Source organism: Podarcis liolepis (genome assembly GCF_965112155.1).
Source record: "Podarcis liolepis genome assembly, chromosome: 12".
Lineage (NCBI taxonomy): Eukaryota > Metazoa > Chordata > Lepidosauria > Squamata > Lacertidae > Podarcis > Podarcis liolepis.
Genome location: NC_139563.1, coordinates 41,479,487 through 41,498,102, shown reverse-complemented (window position 1 = coordinate 41,498,102; position 18,616 = coordinate 41,479,487). Strand labels below are relative to the sequence as shown.

At 42.8% G+C, this 18,616-nt stretch overlaps 1 protein-coding gene across 4 annotated transcripts in view; it reads left to right on the top strand.

Moving 5' to 3' along the window:
- The window catches only part of THRB (thyroid hormone receptor beta), a 178,150-nt gene that overhangs the window by 18,723 nt on the left and 140,811 nt on the right, over positions 1-18,616 (top strand). The window contains exon 1 of one of the 4 annotated variants that reach the window (XM_083468468.1): positions 1,743-2,105. The exons of 1 other annotated variant lie outside the window; for it this stretch is intronic. The gene's annotated coding sequence lies outside the window, so the exon portion shown is untranslated. Of the gene's footprint in view, positions 1-1,742; positions 2,106-12,362; positions 12,505-18,616 lie in introns of those variants that run through there. 2 more of the 4 variants (XM_083468471.1, XM_083468470.1) reach the window with 2 other exon arrangements.

Here is an 18,616-nt window from a genome sequence, read left to right as displayed (position 1 = left end):
GGATTCCTCGCAAGAAAAGGGAAAAGTTGACAGCTATGATGCTTATGTGCAAGATAGTCCGTCTGGGTTATTCCAAAATATGGAGGCATGTGCAGCACTGCTGCCTTAATGTAAAGTGGACCTCAGTTGTCTTGGTGTTTGGAGGTCTAGGTCATGTTAAAGATTATATAGATCTATAATGGGGGAGAATGCACAAGCTCGCGGACACTTTTATAACAGACATTTCAGGCTGTATGTGAGTCATCTCTTAGGTACTGAAGTCCTCAACACAGAGAGAGGTAAAGTGGAACTCGCTTAAGTCTTAAAAATACAAAAAGAAGAAGAGAAAGTAAATCAGTTGCAAGTCTAAGGCCCTGTGCTTTGTGACGTCCTGGACACAGCTGGGAATGTTACCTTGCAGGCATATTTTAATTAGAAACATAATTATTTTCATTAAAGCAAAAACTGGAGAGGTATCCTGTCATTTGTATTTGGCATTGCCACCTGTTTCAAATAAGAAAGGCAGTAACGCCAACTTATAAAGCTACCTGTAAGCTGGGCTTGGCACACCTGGTGCTCTTCAGATGTTGCTGGAATACAACTCCCATCAGCTGTGCTTGATGGGGACTGATGGGAGTTGGAGTCTGGCAGCAGCTGGAGGGCACCAGGATGGCGAAGGGTGTTGTCAACTATCACAGAATATTTAGGAAATCAGGACCAGAGCAATTTAACTGTGATTTCAGCTGGTACTGTAGTTTGTTTATTTATTTTTTAAAAAACCAGCAACACCAAGGAAAAGCTCAGAATCACTTTTAAACTGTAAAGTATTTTTAAAACTCAGTTCTAAACCTGAACTGCTTTTTAACCATTGAAAGAAATAATTGCTAAATTACTGCAGTTTTCCAGTGCATTTGCAATGTTCCTTATTTTATAAAATCAGTTAAAAATAAAAATAAAATCTCTCTGACACAGCTGAATAATGTAAAATTAGCATATATGGGTTTCTGTTCAGATTGTGCTCCCTTCATCTTTATAAAAACTGGTTTCCTGAGAAATGTGGTGGCAGCTTTCTGGGAGACGCTTATGTCAAAGGTGCGAATCTACCTTTGCCGGCAGATTATTTTTGTCGTTTGCTAAAAATCCCATAATAAGAAATAGATAAGGACCTGCATCTAAGCTCTTGCCCCACCCTGCCTAACCCATCCAAAATTTCCCGGGGCGTGCGTGGGAGATTCGTCTTATTGCATTAAATAAATTTTTAAAAAGCGCAATACAGTATAAACCTTCCCTCTGGAGAGCGGCCCAGGTTCCCTTGGGAGAGTTGCGGAAGTGCTGCGCTAGCAGCGCCACATGGGAAGCCTCGCCTTGGCCCAGTCTGGCACTGGGTGGTGGTGGTGGGGAGATCTCAAGCCCAGGATCCCTCCAGCATCCCTGGGCCGGCTTCCTTCCTTGGGAAAGGCATCTCCCCCTGCCTTCCTTTGCCAGCCAGGGGGGCAGATACGAAGCACACAGCCCCAGGGGAGTGCCGGCAGCCGGACCCTCTCCGGACCTCCTGGCGCAGCAATTAAAGCTGCTCGTTTCCGACTGGATAAGCCACCGGGGGTTGGTCTAGATGACCCCCGGGGGTGCCGAGTCTCCACGCTCCTAAAGGTGGGCTAAGCCGGTTTCCCCGTGGGCTGGCCTGCTGCGCGTCCCCAGGGGCAGATCCACGCGTGACGCGCGCCTGGCTGGCTGCGCCCGTTTCCCCCCGTTGCGCGCGGGCGTCGCCTGCCTCCCCACCCCCGGCGAGGCGATCGTGGGGCGGGCGGACGGGAGCTGAGTCCTCCTCCTCCTCCTCGCCGCCGCCGCCGCGCCTCCGGCTCCCGGTGGGGCGCGTGGAGAGAGGGGGAAACCAGGTCACCAGCGCCGAGACAGACAAACCGGCTGGGGAAGGCAGTGGGGCTGGGGCGGACTCAGGTGGGGAGAAGAAGAAGGCGGAGGAGAAGGAGAAGGAGCCCAGGGCCGAGGAGGCGGCAGGACTTCCCCCATCGGCGGCGGCGTCAGCAGCAGCGCGCCCTCGACGGGCAGGAGCCCCAGCCGGGGCAGGACGCGCAGGCGAGAGGAGACCCGCGACGGATTTGCTCGCGGTGAGTGAGTGCCCGGGCTTTCCCCCCTTTTTTCTTTTAGCAAGGCAATCCGGAGTTGTTGTTTGAGGAGGAGGGGGGGGGGATCCACGCGACGGATCCCCTCCTGACCCGGACTTCTGGGGCAGGAGTTCACAGCTGGACTTGGCCGCGCTGCCAGATGTTGGGTATTTTTAGCACCCGCTTGGCTTCGATCGTCTGAAGCGCATCGCTCTCGCCCGGGTGGGTTGTGCTGTTGTCTTTTTTCCCCCGAAGGTTTTCCGCGGTCGCGCTTCCCACGCAACGCCTTGCGATTGTTTACCGAGGAAGGGGAGCCTCGATCTCTCTGCATTTTAGTCTTTATCATTGGAAAGATGGGGGGGTAGCTGCAGAAGGTGTGTGTACATATATATATGTATATGTGTGTGCGTTTAAATCCGACCCCCCCTTCAAGCAGCCGAACGGGGTTTTCCAGACTGGCGTTCGTTGGATGGAGCAGAATATTTCATCACAGGGCTTTTGGATTATTTATTTTTTGCAATTAAAAATACATTTCTCTCCCTCCTCCTCCTTTATTATTATTATCATTAAGGGCTTGATGGCTCCGCGCGGCGTATGCTCAGTTGTTGACAAAAATCTGTGTTTTTTAAAAGAAAGGTCTCTGGCATAGTTGGTGCGGGCGCGATGCACGGAGCGGGTGGAAGTTTCCATGATGAGTAAGTTGTGTGAGCGCGGATCCTGGAGGGAGAGGCGCGCGGAGACGCGGGCTGGAGTGCGGGGACCCCCGGCTGCGCTGCCGCCTGCCTGCCTGCCGGGCGGTTTCGGGGTGGTGGGTGCGGGAGAGACGCCTCCCTGCGGAAGGTGGGTGGCTCCCTTTTCGTGCTTGTCAGTTGCAGCGCTTCAGAATTGCCTCCTTTGGAAAAGGCATCCTTTGCAAGATTTATTTCTGCAGCAGTGCCAAATAAACAAGGAGAAATGCTGTACTTAAGAAAAAAAAAGTTTGCTCTAATTAACAAGTTTTTAAAAAAAGAGTAGGGGGAAACCGAAATCTATTTATTTTTATTTATTATAATTGTTTAGCATCCTTCATCCATAGATCTGATGGCAGTTCGCAGCATAAAAATACAAGACAAAAACAGAAAAATTCTTCAGTTTAAAAAGTGCATCTTAGGGAAAAGCAGACTCAGAAATGCTCAGTTTATTTATTATTAGTTATGAATGTTTATATCTCACTTTTCAACAAGGTTTCCCCCCCCCCCAGGCAGCTTATGAATATCAATAAAATAATCCATTGCTTCTTTATTGCATTTATTCCCCACTTCCTTCAACCCAGGATAGCCAGCATAGTAATAAATAAACTCTAGTTTGAAGACCTGGGGTGGGAGTTGGGGAGCTTCAGCCATGAAGCTCATTGGGTGAGGTTGGCGCCGCCATTTTCTCTCAGTCTAAGCTACCTCGGAGGGTTGTTGTTAGGACATAAGAGGGGAGAGGGAATTCTCCACATTGCCTTGTGCTCTTATGAGGAAAGATGGGATCTAAACGGAAGAAATAAATATACAGTACCAGTCCCAAAAGAAAGCAGCGAGATAGGGTATCATGGCGGTCCAACATGCACACAGCCCTCAAGGCCTTTTTTTGGTGGCCCTTGGCAACATTTGATGCCCACCTCCACAGCCCTTGTGCTGCCTTCCCAAAGCCAGGTAAGTGAGGTGCTGGGCTTTGGGAAGGAGGCGTGAGGCTTCGACAGGATGCTAGTTAGGCTTGCAGCCCCCTTCCGAAAACCTAGTCAGTGCTTGAAGTTACTGGTATAATTTATTCAACTTTTTTTTAAAAATAAAATTTTTTTAGTTTTACATAAAAGTTGTACATCATAAACATAACATTTTCAAACATTAAAAAGGGGGTTCTTTTGAACCTTGAGATCTCCTTCCTTCCCTCCATGGGTTCAGATTCTAAATTTTATTCCTGCATCTTTTACTGTAATTATCTATTATATAATCATAGTACTGTACCCAAAATCCATGTTACTTTACAAGTGTCGTTGTATTCTTGCCAGTGATTTCAGCTGTCTACAGTGGTCTCTCAAATATGTTAGAAAGTTGTTCCGGTCCTTTAAGAATACTTGGTCTTCCTGATTTCTGATCTTTCCCGTCAGTCTTGCCATTTCTGCATATTCCATCAGCTTGTTCTGCCACTCTTCTCTGATCTATACTTCTTCTTCTTTCCATCTCTGGGCAAGAAGCATCCTTGCTGCTGTCGTTGCCTACAGAAACAGTTGTTTGTTTTCTTCTGGTAGTTCCGCACCTATAATGCCTAACCAAAAAGCCTCTGTTTTTTTAACAAAAGCTATCTTAAACATTTTTTTCAGCTCATTATATATCATTTCCCAGAAAGCTTTTACCATCCCACATAACCACCACAGAGTCTCACACATCCTTAGCTCCTTGGCAGGGCAGCGAGGGCTAGCAGTGTATGTTAAATTTTGGGCTCACAATAACAAGGCAGTGGGCTGCCCACACGTTCTGTGTCGAAGTACTATTGCGGCCTGCTTGTTATGAAAGGTTGGACCGCCCTGGGTTAGATGGAGAGATAGCTGCTGGCCAAAATTAATCCAGTCTGGGAGTAGCCTACCCAATATATGGTCCCACCAGAGACTGAGGAACCTCAACTTCCATCAGCCCCAACAGATGCTCAGGGAAAATCGGAGTTGTAGTGTGGCAGTGTTTGGAGGGCCACAGCTCTCTCATGCTGACTCTTGATTACAAATAGCACAGAAGCAGTAGCAATACCAAGTTAATGACAGTCGCCACCCGATGCTTTTCTTGTTGGTGGCTGCAGAAGTTGGGCCATCTGCGATGAATCATTCTCCTGATAAGATCTGTCTAGCTGCTGCTTGCTTTCTAAGAAGCAAGGGCCTCTTCTCGAAAGGCACTCCTTCTCAGATACTTTGAGTCCCACCTTTCTCAGATATGCTGTGCAGCCGGTGAGTAATTCAGGGGTGAGGGAAAGGACTTGAGACAGGCTCAGGGACACTTTCTTCCCTGGCCAGTACGTCACTGGTTACTTAAGGCCCTAACCAGCTTGGACCAGGTGTCCTGAAGGGCTTCCTGTTTCTCCTGTGTGGATCCACCTGGCCTTTAAAATTTGCTGCTTCATCCTTCCTGAACGTGCCACTGCCTTGGAGGCATTGTTGGTGGCTGTGTACAAAAATCCTCACCCCCGCCAATGGCAGCATAGAGTAAATTCTTAAGTGGGGCTGATTGGTTCAAGTCGGTGGGTCTTCCTCCACTTTGAACATCCTCGTTGCAGAAGGACATAAGATGAGCCCAGTATTTGTACTAGCTAGGGCAGAAGGTGGAGAGACACATTGCTTCACTCCTGAACCTTACCTTCCTCCAGGTTTTCACCATTGGTTTCAGTGGGGGGGCGGGATTATGCTAGCTCTGATCAGGGAGAATGATGAAACCATGGAACCAGCAGATTGAAGGCTACATCAGTCCCAACTCCAGCAATGGAACACCATGTTCCTGGGTCTGACACCAGCTCTGGGCAACAGGAAACACAGGCAGCTCTTGAGCTAAGCCTACATAACTTTTTGTGGGTACAGCAGGGCCCTCTGTGGTGGAGGTATTCGCCCTGCCGGTGGAACTCTTCTCCGCTGGTGAGCAGGCACCTCAGCACAGTCCTCAGTCCCTCTAGCCAGCCGGTCTAGTGGTTAGGAATCTTCTGCCCAATTATCTTCCCCTCTAGTTGTATTCAGCTGTTTGAAGACATTACCCTTTAAGCAAACCCTTGATTCTGTCTGTTGTTGCTAAGTTTAATCTAATTTATCTACTCTTAACTTTGGCTCTCTGCACCATTTTGTTTTCGGTTGCTTTTGTTTTCGGTTGTTTTTGCTAATTGTTTTAATGACAGCTTATTTTTCTGTTTGTTTTTCCCGTGTTAACCGTTTTGAACAACTCCTTTCGGAAGGGAAAGGTGGGGTGTAATTTCCACCCCTTTCATGTATAAATGTCATTGGCAGCAGCAAACATTTACTTCATCTGAATACCTACACTGCAAACTTAGGACAGCTAGGAATTTTGAGAAGAATCTTAGCATTCTCACCGAACCACCATTTTCAGGGTTCCTTGGGAAAAACCATGACAGTTAAAGTGGTATAAAACTGATACCGTATTTACTTGAGTCTAATGTGCCATCGAATCTAATGCGCACCTAAGTTTTCAGAACCTTGAAACCAAAAAAAGTATTTGCTGGTGAATGTAAATGTGCCATTGAATCTAATGCATACCTTTATTTTTGCAACTTAATTTGGCCGAAAATGGTGAGCATTAGATTTGAGTAAATATGGTATAATGCTTGCAACGTTGATAAGGCCTATCATTTTGAGCTTGCAATAAGCCCCACTGGTATATCTTTGGATATATTGATATATTGGATATAAACTTTTATCAGCTTTATGCCACTTTAATTATGATTTCCCCCAGAGTAATGTCACTTGCTGTGGGTGCTGTCAATACTATGCTAAGAAATCCCTAACTCGAAAAAGTATAGTTCCTTGCGATGAAACAATGACTTCAATGAGGTGGAATCTGAAGGGGAGATGTGCCTTTCTGAGTATCTTGCAGTGAAACCGTTGCCCGGCATCTAGTTAATAGAATATTGAAATCAAAGGGGCATAAGTTTGATTTGTAGACTGAAATCTACATAACAAAAACTACCATAGAGATACCAAAATTTTATAAAGTAGGCGGTCCACGGCTTCACTTTTGTAAAAACAGGGGGCCCACATACTTACCTAATTGGGAACCAATGATTCAGATGATCAGATAATGCTGAGTTAAGCAAATATATGCCAAGATATGTTGGGGGGCAGCTTTGTTTATCGTTTTAACTGGCTATATTTATGCTCAAATTCCAGTGTGGGTCTCCCAATAGCCCACAAAGATAACATTCAACGTTCTCCATCTTTCCTTTGGAATGTGTATGTCGGTGTATGTTGCAATAAAAGATACTGCTAACAGTTCTTTTATCGGTATATAAATTCTATGGAAAAAAATGTTGTGATTTCATCCGTAGTCATTGGGATGGTTTCACTGATCAAGGCATGGTCTTAAAGTCAGACGCGTTGGGTTCAGAACCGATACCAGGAAGAGGAAATGACTGTGATAATATACGGTGTGTTAAACACACTTTTAAAAACGTTTACTTGGGACTTAAAGGTGTCTGACTGGCAACATCAGACACTGTGTCTTTTATTTAGCCACAAAGCAAGTATTTAATGGACCACAGCAAAACAAGATTCCTCAGGGTAGGTCTGATCCTGTGGTTAGAAGATTTTGGAGATCAGGCCGTCAACTTCCTGGCAAGAAGCCTCCTCAAATACAGTCTGGGAAAGATGTTGGGAAAAATATAGTTGAGTCTCCATAGTTTGTGCAGCATTTGGAGTCTACTTGGTCAGAGTTACTGAGAGCCAGTTTCAGTCATGGTTTTTGTGGTATGATGGCCTTTCCACTAGTATCTGGCCGGAGATCATCATCTCCAACTTTGTTTTGTCCTTTTAGGCTGCAGCCTGTTTATTCCTTAACTGTTCCATTGATTCTTATGCAGCTGTCATTTGATGTGTATTGATGTGAACTTCATGCTTCATGGTTGACATCAAATATTTCTTGCTAGCTTCCCTCCCCATGTGGACATCCTCACCACTTTGCATTCTTCACTGGCTGAATCAAAAGATACTGATGTTGTGCTATGTTGATTCCATTGGGGAAAAGGAGATTGGATTGCAAACTTTGAACGTTTCAGGGGTTTACAGAGAAAAGGAATGAACACACAAGACATTGGCTTCAGCGAGTGGAGATGCAGTAGAGGCTAGAAACGATGGCAAAGGACAAAGAACTTTGTGGGTTGCAGATATTTCTTAACACTGGAAGCCCCAGCTGCTTGTTTCTGATATTTTGTAGAGGTGTGATGCAAATGAGCATTTTATCCGAGTTGCACATACTAGAAGTTTTCTTCATGATTTTTAAAGGGATAGCAATAATAAGATGTATAGTGTTTTCTATTGACTGAATGGGGAATTGATCCCTGGTCTAAGCAGGCAAAGTTCCTCAGTTTGTAAATGCTACCACACCAGCTCTTACATGATCTTACACAAATAACAATAATATTACTTAGCTGCGTTGCTGCATGGGAAAATCAAGATAAGAGTTGTTTACTGAAAAGTGCCTAATTCTGCCCAAATTGGTATGTTATGCACTGTTTAGTTAGTATAACTCCAGGCACACCATCTCAAGGTCTTCTGATCACAGTGACAAATGCTAATCTTTATGTATTGAGTTATTTACATACTGGTTTGATCCCATCAAGAGGTTTCTACACCTGTCTCCATCGAGGCAAGCAATAGGCGTTGTCCCAATTCCAGGAAGGGAAAATTATCCAAGGAGGGTGTGAAGTAGAGCCTGGGGAGAGTCGTAATTCAGGGAGAGGGGTGTAGTTAGATGACAATACAGCAAGGTCTTGAGGGTTGCAATAGGGCAGGCATAGGCAAACTCGGCCCTCCAGTTGTTTTGGGACTATAACTCCCATCATCCCTGACCACTGGTCCTGTTAGCTAGGGATGATGGGAGTTGTAGTCTCAAAACATCTGGAGGGCCGAGTTTGCCTATGCCTGCATTTGGGCTTCCCGAGGTTTGAGAGTCCTCACTCTTGCTCTAGACTTATCAGGGTGGATTTCATTTAAATCAAATCGATTTCAATCATGATTTCCATCACTAGTCAGAGTAATTTTTACAGTTATATCAGAAATTACTGATTTGGTTATACTATCAGAAATACATAGACAGATAATTATGAAATTATTGTGAAGTTTAATAAGATAACTGTTTCTATTTGGACTTGTCTGCTGTACTTTTTTGGAAGGAGAAAAACAATCATTTCCTTAATAACAATTTAAACAATTTATTTAACTAAAACAAAAACATTCTAGCATATTTATCCATGTTTGCTAACTGATGTGGTTAAACAATTTTTAAAAACAAATCTTAGACTGAGTTTCAGCACACATTGAAAACTTAAAACAAATCCTTATTTCCTGATGAATAGCCTTTGGACAAAATGTAACTTAAATAGAAAACTATCTTGAGAATGATTTTTTTCCCCTCCAAAAGCATTTTAGTTTGAAAATCCAATTAAAATTAAAAAATCCAATTTAAATAAAAAATGATTTTTAAAAAGAGAATCATTGATTTTTATCCATCCTGAGACTTACGCAGTTGTCCCCTGAAGCTGTATATTACAAGGAACTATAGGTAGCTGTATTTTAGGTAAGCTTGTCCAAAATTGCACATCTTCATATTGACAAACCCCTGGTCATTTTTAAAGCGATGGCAGAGTCTCCTAGTACGCAATCTGAAATAGACTGAAGAAGACTGTATGCTCCTGTGAAAAGCAGACAGAGATTTGCTTTCTTAAAATTAGTACTTGGAACACTCTTTTGCAGAGCTTTCCTATTTGGTCTTCCCCAGAGAGCCCTCCTTAAAAGCCAATGTACATGTTCCATTTTCCACTTCTCTTGTGTAGACATTGAAATAAACACCACTGCAGTGCATTCAGGCTCCAGGCCACATAGTAAATCTTGCAGGCTACCATATTTGCCAGTGATGCAAGCTAAAAATAAAAATAAATGTGTTTATTATAAAAAGTCTTGGGTAATCAAACATGTAACAAACTGTATCTCATAACTTTACATAATGAGTTATGCTTCGTGCTGCTCCAAATTTTGTTTTCCGTTTGTCTGCACGTAACCCTTGAGAGAATGTTTAAGTATGCGCACTTAGGCTTGTATAAACTGTTTCCTTCAGACATTGAAAACATATGAAGGTGATTGCCTCTGAAGTCCACTATGATTGCTTTTTAAACGCTTATTGCTGAAGGGGGTAAATGTAGATTTCCAAGAACATATGCAAAAAAATTCGCAGATGTATTTTATTTGTTTGTTTGTTTATTTGTAACAATTACAGTGTTTGTTACCAATTTTCCCTCCCTCTCTCTCATGCATACAGGCACACAAATAAATTCTTACCACCTTCTTACTATTCCCACATTTAGCTCACATGCATACACTAACACCAACATAGTATTCCTATACTATAGGGACGCGGGTGGCGCTGTGGTCTAAACTATCAGGCAGACATCAAGCACATCCGTCAAATAATAATAATAATAATAATAATAATAATAATAATAATTAAATAAATAAATAAAATAAAAAATAATTTATTTATACCCCCACCCATCTGGCTGAGTTTCCCCACATAACACATCATTAGTTTCCCAAATAACACATTGTGGGTTATTTGCCTTCTTGCCACCCTCAGTTTCAAGACCAGCGCTCCTTTATTCTGACAGGCTTTAGCCTTACTGGGTGGTTCATGTTTTATCTGTTGATTCTTATTTTTGTCTGCCTAACCTGTCTCCATTTTTATCTTATACTGCTTGCTTTGTATTTTATTATGAACTTGTGGTTTTAATTATTCTAAGCCACTCTTGAGGAATGTAACTGATAATTAAGAGTAATTAAGGCAATACAGTGGTACTTTAGTTTATGAACTTAATCCGTTCCGGAAGTCCGTTCTTAAACCAAAACCATTCTTAAACCGAGGCGCGCTTTCCCTGAGGCCTCCCGCCACCGGTGCCCTTCCACCGTTCGGATTCCGTTCTTAAACCGAGGTAAAGTTCTCAAACTGGGACACTATTTCTGGTTTTGTGGAGTTTGTAAACTGTTCTTAAACCGGACTGTTCTTAAACCGAGGTACCACTGAAGAGTCAAACCTTGGTTGTTGAATGTAATTGGTTCCGGAAGCCCGTTCGGCTTCCAAAATGTTCGACAACCGAGGCACGGCTTCTGATTGGCTGCAAGAGCTTCCTGCACTCAAGCAGAAGCTGCGTCGGATGTTCGGCTTCCGAAAAGAGTTTGGAAACTGGAACACTTACTTCCAGGTTTTCAGCGTTCGGAGGCGTTTGGCAACCGAGGCGTTTGGCAACCGTGGTTTGACTGTATGTGAGGCGTTTGGCAACCGAGGTTTGACTGTATGTGAATTCAACTGGAAAAAGATAAAATAAATCTATGCCAAGTACACAGAAGGACTGCAGTGGAACAAGTGAAGCTTTACATCTCATCATCATCATCAATTATATCCACCCCTCTTCCTGAAGAAGCTTAGAAACACCTGGGAGCAAATCGAAGTTTCAACCTGGAATGTACCTAAGGGTTGCTTAGGTTGGCCCTTGATATAAAAGGTAAAGGTACCCCTGCCCGTACAGGCCAGTCGTGTCCGACTCTAGGGTTCTGCGCCCATCTCACTTAAGAGGCCGGGGGCCAGCGCTGTCCGGAGACACTTCCGGGTCACGTGGCCAGCGTGATGAAGCTGCTATATAAATTTGATATTAATGAGCTGGGTTGCCATATTTCAGAAAGTGAAAATCCTGGCTTTTGAAATTAATGACATCATACGTGTTTCTGACATCTTCCTTGAATTTCCAAACCCCTTCTCTTTCGAGAACTCGATAGGTATAATCTAAATATTAAATTCCCACCAGGACGATTTTTAACAACATTAAAAATACCCTCCAGCTTGATATGTGTGATGAGTTTTCCTCCACACCTAGATAAACAGAGCAAGCGTTACTGCTTACCGTATTTTTCGCCCCATAGGGCGCACCTAGTTTTTTTGGGGGGAAATAAAGAAAAAAAATTATTTCCCCCCCAGGCACGGGGCTGGGGCGGGGGAAGCCCGAGCTTCCCCCGACCCCAGCCCCCAGAACAGGCTGCTATCCGCAAGCTCAGCTATCTGAGCTCAGCGCGCCCCAGGCTTCTGGGTGCAGGCAGCTCTCCGCAAGAGGTGGGAGAGCTGCGCGAAGTCGGCTTGCGGAGAGTCGCACGAAGCCCGAAGCCTGGGGGGCGCTGAGCTCAGATAGCTGAGCATGCGGATAGCTTCCTGAAGCCTGCATTCGCCCCATAGGATGCACACACATTTCCCCTTCATTTTTGGAGGGGAAAAAGTGTGTCCTATAGGGCGAAAAATACGGTAGTTTGATCGCAGGACAGGCAGATATCGAGCACCAGCAGTTAATTTTCAGAAATTAGTGCTGGTTCAGAGTTCACAGGTTGGCCAGGGAAGCATGTGACCTGTGACAGTAGTTGGTGGCTGGTGCTGAGCCGGAAAAAAACGAGCTTCCTTTTGACTCCCTCAGAAGGAAGAGGGAGTTCATTACCCTTCAGCCGCTGCTGAGAGGCAGGGACCGAATACAGCTGCAGTCCCCACATGTTGCAGGCTGCATCATCAACTTTACAAGGAAGACCAGCCTTCCGCTTACCAGTATCCTGCTGTGCTGACTCATTTTTTCACTCCGACTGATAGAGGTAATGAAAGGTGTGAAAACAAGCTGAGCGAGCGGAGCATATTGTGTGGCTTTGAAACGATTTTTACTGTTGCCGATGCAGTTATATTATTAGACCTCAGCTTTAGAAAGGGTATCGGCGAAAACATTTCTCTTCAACCAGGCCTTAGGCTGATTGATGTGCCCTTTTTGAGTGGGTTGTGGGAGAAGGAATTATAGGTATACGTTTTCGTTCGTATTTTTATTAAATATTTTGTGTTTTTTATAATGTCATTCTGTGTTGTGAACCGCCCTGAGATACACGGATGAATGGAGGTATACAAATTCTAACAACAACAACTACATAAATTTATTATTTATACCCCGCCCATCTGGCTAGGTTTCCCCAGCCACTCTGGGCGGCTTCCAACAAAATATTAAAAATACAATACAGTGGTACCTCGGGTTACATACGCTTTAGGTTACATACGCTTCAGGTTACAGACTCCGCTAACCCAGAAATAGTACCTCGGGTTAAGAACTTTGCTTCAGGATGAGAACAGAAATTGTGCTCTGGTGGCACGGCAGCAGCAGGAGGCCCCATTAGCTAAAGTGGTGCTTCAGGTTAAGAACAGTTTCAGGTTAATAACAGACCTCCGGAACGAATTAAGTACTTAACCTGAGGTACCACTGTACAACATCAAACATTAAAAACTTCCCTAAACAGGGCTGCCTTCAGATGTCTTCTAAAAGTCAGATTATTTCCTTGACATATGATGGAAGGGCATTCCACAGGGCGGGTGCCACTACTGAGAAGGCCCTCTGCCTGGTTCCCTGTAATACAACAACTGATTTAACAACAACTGATTTTTTTTTTTTAAAAAAAAACATTTCGAATGTATTTTAAAATATTGGTAAGACTGGTTACCTGTTGCAGTAAACATTGTGAGCCTGCATTTTATTTTTAATGCTCGTACACAGCATTAGAAAGGTTGTTTGAAGTTCTAAATAGGTTATGCTATGGACTTGCGATACCATGTGCTGTGTGGATTGGTGTGGCTTACTGAGAACAGACCGTATGAGTGGATAGCACCACTTTACAGTGACTGGAAATATTCAAACTGCTTGTTTGAACACAGTTGAAATAGAGGGGGAGAGAGAGAGTTGTGACTGCAGCCATTAGTCACAATCTAGCAAGGGACTCCCACAAGTACAGACAGATTTTTTTCATGTTATATTTGCGAAATGACTATTTAGGTCATGGGGTCTGGATATGTGTGTGGTTTGCTGGATTGCAGCCTAGTGTTTCAGACTGTATAATTTTTCCCCCTTCTTCCCTGTAGTGGAGAGGGTAACCCCGGAAACTCATGGTGCTGCCTCCTCCATTGAAGTGAATGGGGATTTTCCTCTGTGCCCAGAGCATGTGGGAGACTCTGGATCTGCTGGTTTTAAAAATGTGGATCTGGAAATTGTCCAGTAGCTTAACTTAATCTTTTAATTTTGGCGAACATTAAGATTCACCTCAATGTTATTACTAGCAACAGTAAGACAAAATTAATAATATTCTTCATTGTGGACAGTAGCAGGAATTTCTTCCTCTTTTTCCAGTGTTTCGAATCCGTCTTCTTTCAGATTCCCCTATGCCGTGTTGAAGAACTAAATGTGAAAGTACTTATGAAAGCACAATAGAAACCAGTGTTAATTATTTCTCTTTTTGGAGCCAAACTTACTTTACGTGGAATACTATTATTTCATGTTTAAGAGCTCATTCATTTCTGATAATGTTTTTTAAAAAAATGAGTACTAGAACTGAGAGGGTACAAGAACTGAATGGGAACCAGAAAATAGTTAGCTCTGGGGTCTCAGGGAAGGCACATCTCGCCTTAGGATAGGATAGGAACATGGAAACCTGCCTTAAGCCAGGCCTGCCTGTTTGTTCATATAGTTCAGGGCTCTGAACGGCAGCAGCTCTTCAGGGTTCGAGGCTGAGGTCTTTCCCATCACCTGTTAACTGATCCTTTAAACTAGGAAAGTCAGAAATTGAATCTGGGACCTTCTGCTTGTCCCCTCCCCCCTTGCACTGGTATATATGACTAAGCTCATACCCTCCAACATTTCTCTGATGAAAATAGGAACGTCCTCTGTGTCGGATGTTAGGTTTCCATAAATAGTTTGCAAACCGGAAGACTCATTTTCGGGTTTGCGACGTTTGGGAGCCAAAACGTTTGGGAACTAAGCTGTTTGACTTCCAAGCTATGACTGTATTTACAATGTAATTAATTTAAACATACAGTTTTTAAAATGTAGATAAAGCACGGGTTGTTTTTCAAACAGCTTGTAAATATAGCATCTACTGATCATGCCCTTTGGTGTTTGTAGAACAATCACTAGGCTTTATTTAGGTCTCTTGGTGATAGAATTCTGCAAGGAGTGAATAATAACAATTACTTAATAGTTGTGCTGATCCGCTTGCATAGTTCTGCTAAGTTTGAGTAAAACAATGTGTCACTTTTAATGCAGAGTAATATTCAGCATCATTTACTAACTCAAGAAGATCCACCCTTTTTGTCACGTTCATTATGCAGAGTTATAATATAGTTATGCATTAAGCATAATACTTCAGTTTAGTTTGGGCTTGACTGCCGTTTAAAATTCCTCCATGACTGCAGCATGCCACTGTAATGTCTGGAGTTGCAGTGAGTTATGATATATGAGACCAACCATATTTACATACTTCAATTTACAGCGAAGTGGGAGCCAAAACGTTTGGAACTAAGCTGTTTGACTTCCAAGCTATGACTGTATTTACAATGTAATTAATTTAAACATACAGTTTTTAAAATGTAGATAAAGCACGGGTTGTTTTTCAAACAGCTTGTAAATATAGCATCTACTGATCATGCCCTTTGGTGTTTGTAGAACAATCACTAGGCTTTATTTAGGTCTCTTGGTGATAGAATTCTGCAAGGAGTGAATAATAACAATTACTTAATAGTTGTGCTGATCCGCTTGCATAGTTCTGCTAAGTTTGAGTAAAACAATGTGTCACTTTTAATGCAGAGTAATATTCAGCATCATTTACTAACTCAAGAAGATCCACCCTTTTTGTCACGTTCATTATGCAGAGTTATAATATAGTTATGCATTAAGCATAATACTTCAGTTTAGTTTGGGCTTGACTGCCGTTTAAAATTCCTCCATGACTGCAGCATGCCACTGTAATGTCTGGAGTTGCAGTGAGTTATGATATATGAGACCAACCATATTTACATACTTCAATTTACAGCGAAGTGTGTGCCAAAGTTAAAAAACAATGGCACAGAATTATGCTTCTCTTTTGTTTCCATCCTGGAATTCAAGCCCGCTCCATACAGGTTGCCACTCTCTAGGTCTAGAAGAGTCTGGCATCACCCAGAAATTAGAGGCAAAACAAGGGACAAACGAGGATGGTGATAGCTTCATTGTACTAGCTGTCAGTTGAGGTGCATACTTTTGTATCCTGAGAAGCTTATTGTCCTTTAGGTTAGCATGAAAAATGGTACCTTCCAATGTATGGCGTACTGTTCTTCCCTATCTCCATGTTGAAAATGGTTGCTATTAGGGCTGGGCGATACCTGGTTTTCAGCATCGCAATATATCACCAGCCATAGCTGTCAAGTGTCCCTTATTTGGCGGGATAGTCCCTTATTCCAGCGCCATGTCCCGCTGCTGTCCCTTACAGATGAGGCTTTGTTTGGCTGCTGGCTGGGCTTTCTGCCTTTGGCTCGGAGGGGCTCAGAAGTTGAACATACCTGTGCCTGGAAAATCCCTTATTTTGGCTGCTGATCCCTTATTTTCGAGGCTGCTGGTTCCTTATTTTCAAATCTGTAAGTTGACAGCTATGTCTCCAGCTGAACTTTGCGATATACCAATATATCACGCTGTCTGAAATAAGGATGGTACAGGCATTGGCTGGCTTCACGGTTTTTCTAGCATCATGGTTTTTGCTGGCACCTGCTTTTTTGATTCGCTGCCTGCACAAGGCAGGGAAGACCAGAGCTGGCAGAGTTAACTGGGTCTGCAAGAATCAAGAGAAGCAGTGGCTGGCTTCATGGCTTTTCCCATGCTGTGATTTTTGTGTAGCGTGTGTCTGATTCATTATCTTTTGCCAGGTCAAAAATTATGAAACTGATAATCACAATATTGACTTCAAATTGGTTTTGGGTGATATATTGATTTATCGCCCACCCCTAGTTGCTCTGTGTTTTTAGCTGTATGAATAGTGTTATTTGCGAGCTGTAGTTGCCATAATATTCCATGTTTTCACTGCTGGCAGTGACTTCTGCAAGTCTTGCTTGCCAGATGCTACTGACATCTGGTGAGCAAGACCTAGGGGTGAAGATGGCAAGTCCTGGAGGGCAAGAGTATTTTCTGATTATGCAATTCCAATTTGATATCACATGATTTCATCGTTGGGTTGCAGATGCCAATTTCAAACAATACAATGATTTAATTTGGGAGGGTGGCAGCGGAGGAGAGGACAAAACCAGATTATTCATTTGAAATTGGGCGAGACAGAAAAGAGGCAAGTTGTTTTGCTAATACTTGTTAAAAGCAAAATGGCAGCAATATAAACACGATATATAAAGTACATTGTGCTTTAAATCACCTTAACCTTGAAAGTAGGACTGTATGAATACTTTACTCACTCATTTTGAGTACACTTGCTCATTTTGAGTATGCCATACCTTAAACATACCACAAGCAATTACACAGTAAATGTACATATTTGACATTGTGAAATGCTGCACGGGGCATTTTACTTTTCCTGCTCGTTTTCACTTTCAAATTGCTTCTCAGAAAACCATCTAAACCCACATAAGTGAAAATGGAAGAACGAGAACCTTTTGAAGACAAATATCACTTTGAACTCTTCATTGGTCAAATGGACAGTTCTCCCAACACACACATTTTTCAATGCCAGTATACACTTTTCTGTAAGCAATTTCCCTAGTATGACACATTTTTGCATGCTATTGTCACTTTATATTTGGTTGTTTATGCAATCCCCTCAAATAAATGCATTTTTGTACGTACTGTTTGGTTGGTGACCCACATCACAAAATTCAGAGGAGTGCAGATTTTTAAGGGATAGCTGTGCTTTGCACATTGTTTCAAGAGGGTGCAAGTCAGGTAGTGTATAACTAGAATGCAAGACAAAACTGACTTCTTCCCCCAACCCTAACTTACACTAATTTTAGCTGCATTGAATTTGCCACTTCAACAACATGCTCCCAATTTCCATCTCTAGCATTTACTATACATGAGCTGCTCTTTAGTCAGTTGCTCTGCTTTTGAATTAAAATAGTTTTTTTAGGATTGCATTCACAAACTCATGCTTTCTTCTTGCGGTATTATAATTCAGCTGTGATTTTGGCAGGGGTAGCCTTTCCCCTCGTGCTTAGTCATAATTTCTGTCACCTTATGTAACAAGGCATCACGGCTCACGTTGAGTGCTGCGCTTAAAATAATTGCACGAGAGACATTTAAAAACATTTTTCTCCCTGAATTATACCTTGATTATATTTGAACTTTCCATTTCTGTATTGTCTTGTGCTTTTATTCAAAACACCAGCTCAACACTGACACTCCTCATAAAATTGCTTTCATAAATATAAAGGTTTTAAGCAGGCATGTGCATAATAATTCACAATCAAGGTTGCCTTTTTTAGCAGTTGGTTTTTTTATGTTTAAAAAAATCACTCATATTTTATTCACCTTATACACACACACGCACACACACATACACGGACACACACAACCTCCAGGCATGGATTCCAATCATGAATGTGGAATCACCTAAATACACACACACCCGATATCATATATTGTTGATATCATATATTATTTTGATATAATATATTATTGTTTCAACAACAGTCCGTTTGAAAAGCAGTCTGGTAATACTTTCGTTTCTTGCACGTTCTTGTATATTCATTACATCACTGTATTTGTTCTTTCATTGGTGGCTGTTGTTAAATCCACAGCATTGCTAATACCTGATCTAAAACACACATTGACAATGTAAACAATGTAAACAATGTAAACATGGAGCAGGGGAGCCAACTTGAATAAAATATTGAGGAGGCCCAGGTAAGCCCCATCCCGCATAATCG